Source organism: Octopus sinensis, linkage group LG5, assembly GCF_006345805.1.
Source record: "Octopus sinensis linkage group LG5, ASM634580v1, whole genome shotgun sequence".
Lineage (NCBI taxonomy): Eukaryota > Metazoa > Mollusca > Cephalopoda > Octopoda > Octopodidae > Octopus > Octopus sinensis.
The window spans coordinates 82,158,682-82,163,393 of record NC_043001.1 but is presented as its reverse complement, the minus strand read 5'-3'; positions in this window follow the sequence as shown (position 1 = coordinate 82,163,393).

Here is a 4,712-nt window from a genome sequence, read left to right as displayed (position 1 = left end):
CTGGGCAAGGTTGTTTATAGAAGTCACACATGCATACCACCCTGCTCTCTCCATGCCACCGCTGTTATCCAAGGGAAAGGCAAAGGCTGATACAGATTGGCACCAGTGACATTGCAATTCATTTGTACAGGTGAGTGAACTGGAGCACCGTGAAATAAAGTGCCTTGCTCAAGAACACAACCCACTGCTCGGTCCGGGCATGACTATGAGCTCGACACTCTAACCACTGTGTATATACATATATGTATGTACATATCATATATGCACATGTATATACATATACACACACACACTTTCATCCGTATAATCCCAGAAACCAGATACTCTTTTGAAGAGGATAATGAATTGTCATGATTTTAGTATTGTATTACAGTTTCATAATGTTTATTTAATATTATACTTCATTATCTAATTCAGTAAATCAGATTTTCTTTCGGGGTGGAGTCAACCGTATATTTGATTTCAGGGTGTCAATCACTTTTGTAATCTCGTGTTTCACAACAGGCTTTCGCTACAGACTCCCGCTCATATCCTTCGCCCTCCTCCAGTAAAACATAACATGTGTTTGCAAGCGTGAGCTGATTGTTGTCATTGAACGTAATATCTCCGTGGACACGGGTACAACTGTCTACTTAAATCAGCTTCAGAACTTCGTGGTACCAGCTTCGATTGGGCTGGAAGTCATCTGAGTGATCGTTCTTCTACCATAATTTCCGCTGGTTTTGTAAGAGAAATTTCACAACGGAAACTGTACGGAAAATTGACATGTATAAATGCGTATGTATGTATGTATGTATGTATGTATGTATGTATGTATGTATGTATGTATGTATGTATGTATGTACAACCTGTTGCATGGTCGGGTCGTCGGCGACTAAACCGGCAACCCCACCAAGCTTGAGGAAGATATTTATTGGACGACCTGCGGGATGAAAAACCCGTCAAAGGAACTTTAGAGTCAACGGCCATCCAATAAATGTCTTAAGGATGCATCATGCGCGGGGACACAGAAATAATCGGATTGAATACCCGATCGCGCGGTTAAACCATTGGGAGTGAAGGACTCCTAGCCTTTGTTAGGGCATCCTTCTAGGAGAATGTAACTCAGGTAACTGGGATAACTCCGACATAAAACCTGCGGCTCAGTGGTTACCGATGATGTTGACTTGTTCTTCTTTCCGGATTATGACTGCTGTTGCTTAGTGAGTGGGACTGACTCCGTGCACAGCCTTTCCTCACTTTAAAAAAATCTTCTTGCACAGGCATTGCACGATAACAACATTGATTAAGCTTCGTGCAAAGGCCATACTCGATAACGAGGGGGCAGCCACCATATATGTACGAGGGGGTGCTGAAAAGTTCCTGGCTTTGGGTAAAAGAAAATGCAGGAGGATCAATTATGTTTTTATGTAACATATTCCCCTCTCAGATTCACACACTTATTGCCGGGTTTTTTTAACCCTGTAAAAGAACTGGAAAGGTTGGGCTTCCATGCAAGCTTTTCGTGACACCTTTAAAGCTGCTGGGAATATTTCAGCACCCCCTCGCATGTATGTATGTATGTATGTATGTATGTATGTATGTATGTATGTATGTATGTATGTATGTATGTATGTATGTATGTATGTATATTTACCACTCACACTTTAAGCAACCTCTCTACTACTTCAGCCGTTTCAACTTGTCGTGACGGTTGGATAGACGTTCGTCTCTATTTCTTTAATTTTCTTTCTCCGTGCTTTTCCCACCATCTCTATCCTATTTTTCAGAAGAAGAGTGAATACTCGAAATATTAAATACGTCTCCTACTATTTTCCTTATTTCCTGGGTGTCAAACTAATATCAACTCCGTGTTTAACTTTTACCCCGTCTTCATATTTCGCCACCTGGCACTATACACATGCACACACACCTACGCACACGCACACTCAGACATACACACACTCGCATACACACACACATGCACAAATATATGTATGTATGCACGTATATAAAGTAGGACACAAGTTCTTGCGGAAGGTCCTCGTCATCTAAAAGATCTTCGAATCTATCAACCATATCATCGAGATGAAGAAAAGCCAGCGCTGAAAAGCATCTGATTTTAATGCTAAATTCATTATCATGATGGTATCTTTCGTTAAAACCAAATTCACTTTTCTGTACACATTTTGAGATAGATGAAAAAGACAACATGAAATAGAAGCCATAAGAAGCACAGATAAATTACTATTAATGAGAGCTTTTCAAAATCCATCATAACGCTTTCACGCCTCAGTCCTTGACGTAATTCATTTAGCTTATTAAAATGGCAGGTGTAAGATTCTTGATTCTTGTTTGGAAGTAATGCGAACAATTACGGAACACAGAATGAACCCACTTTAATCTGAAGCGTGTACAGCTGATAAAGTACGGTTGGGGAGCACTTAAAAGTTCCATCGCCTGCCGAGTGTTTTATATACATGAAGTCATCAAGCCCTTTATCAGTTGCAAACACAATTAATCTGTACATCCGTTTCACCTCTCTCAAACAGCAAAAGAAGTTCGTCACTATCAAGGAACTGGTATTTCTCTGGTATCTCATAACCAAATCGACTCTGAGAGATTAAAGGTGCACTTACTTTTGCTTGGCGCCAGTTCCTTATATTAAGACTTACACACGAAGAGGAGGGCTTGTGAGCCATTTCATTTTCATCAAGCTTACACAAGCAGTCGCAATTGATGTACGAGTAGATACCTACGAACTTTGGGTTTTGAAGCACACAAACTATGATGATGTTCACCATCGTGCTTAATTATGGTATAATCTTCATCGTGTGTCATGGTGTGGACTCGAGTTTTACAGGACCTAATTTCGCATTTCCAACAAGTCTTAGATCCATCGGCATTTTATTTATGTGCTTCATATATGTAATTCATGTCGTCCACGAGTTTCTTCCTTCTGAGGATACAGTCAAAAACGTGAGGCATGATGTATGTATATTTCCTTTTTAAGTAACGAATGAGCCAGAGATAGATCACGGGTAAACCTGTAAACTTGTTAAATAAAACACCCGAATGGATGACTGAAATGATACTTTCAATTAACTAAATTACTCTGTAAATAAATAACTGGCGCAGGAGTGGCTGTGTGGTAAGTAGCTTGCTTACCAACCACATGGTTCCAGATTCAGTCTCACTGCGTGGCACCTTGGGCATGTGTGTTCTACTATAGCCTCGGGCCGACCAAGCGTTGTAAGTGGAAATTGAAAGAAGCCCAATACACACACAGTCTTCTGAGTGGATTTGATAGACGGAAACTGAAAGAAGCCCGTCGTATATATGTATATGTATATATATGTGTGTGTGTGTTTGTGTGTCTGTGTTTATCCCCCCCCCCAACATCGCTTGACAACCGATGCTGGTGTGTTTACGTCCCCGTAACTTAGCGGTTCGGCAAAAGAGTCCGATAGAATAAGTACTAGGCTTACAAAGAATAAGTCCTAGGGTCGATTTGCTCGACTAAAAAGGTGGTGCTCCAGCATGGCCGCAGTCAAAAGACTGAAACAAGTAAAAGAGTAAACTGAATAGGTGACTGAAATGATACTTCCAGTCGTATGCGTGCGTGCGTGTGTTTCCCACCACTACTTGGCAATCGGGGTTGGTTTGTTTACATCCCCGTAAAATAGCGTTTCGGCAAAAAGGTACCTCACACACATACACACAGATACACATTTTAGCGCATATATACGTCATGTTAACACGAGATGTGGATCTGTGTCTTCGTGCGAAAGTAAAACAAGAAGGTTATCAATACTTCATGCATCCTTATGTTGCAGAAGCATTTCCAAGCGGAGAAGGAACTGTCGTAGTTATTTAGTGGTTTAAAATGTCAGATACAGAAGCGACGAGAGACTTACATTAACAAGTCGCTACTTTATCATCGACGCCATTGCATCGTTTCATTACGCTTAATTTATATGTAGAGCAGAAACGCCTCAAGTAAAACGAAAATTTTACCATACAAATGGTGTTATCAAGCCATCCAGAGATATATCCTGATTACAAAAGACCAATACTACAACTTTCTAACCTTTTTTCCCCACCATACCATCGCCTGCTGAATATACAAGTAATAAACCATCGTATAACAAGCACGGTTGTTTTCTGTGAAAATCTACCTGAAAAATAGGTCAACATAACAAGTCGCTGATTGTCATATCGTATGAGCTCGCTGTCACCAACAACTTTTTATTAGAGAGTCTTGTTTGTTCCTGACTTCTGATCTTATTCTATCGTTGTTTACGTTTAGATTTATTATTTTTTTCTCTTTTATATTCCTTTATTTCAGCTTCTTTTTTTTTCTTTCTTTTAGATGAGATCATTGCTAAAACGAGATTATTGGAAGCGATGTTTAAAAAAGCCCCAGCTTTATAGACAACAATGATTATCATTTATGAATCATATATTTCCACGGATAATTATACGTTTTGTATGCTATTGTTGTTGTTGTTGTTGTTCTTGTTGTTCTTGTTATTGTTATTGTGCTTAGCATGTTCAACAGAAACAGCATTGTGTCTAGTCAACTAAAGATCTGCAATATTTAAACAACGTTCTCTATGAAAGAATCTACAGTGACAAAACATACTGCTCGTATGTATGTCAGATTCTGTTTGTGTGTGTGTGTTTGTGTGTGTGTGTGTGTGTGAGTGTGTGTGTGAGAGAAAGTAAGTGTG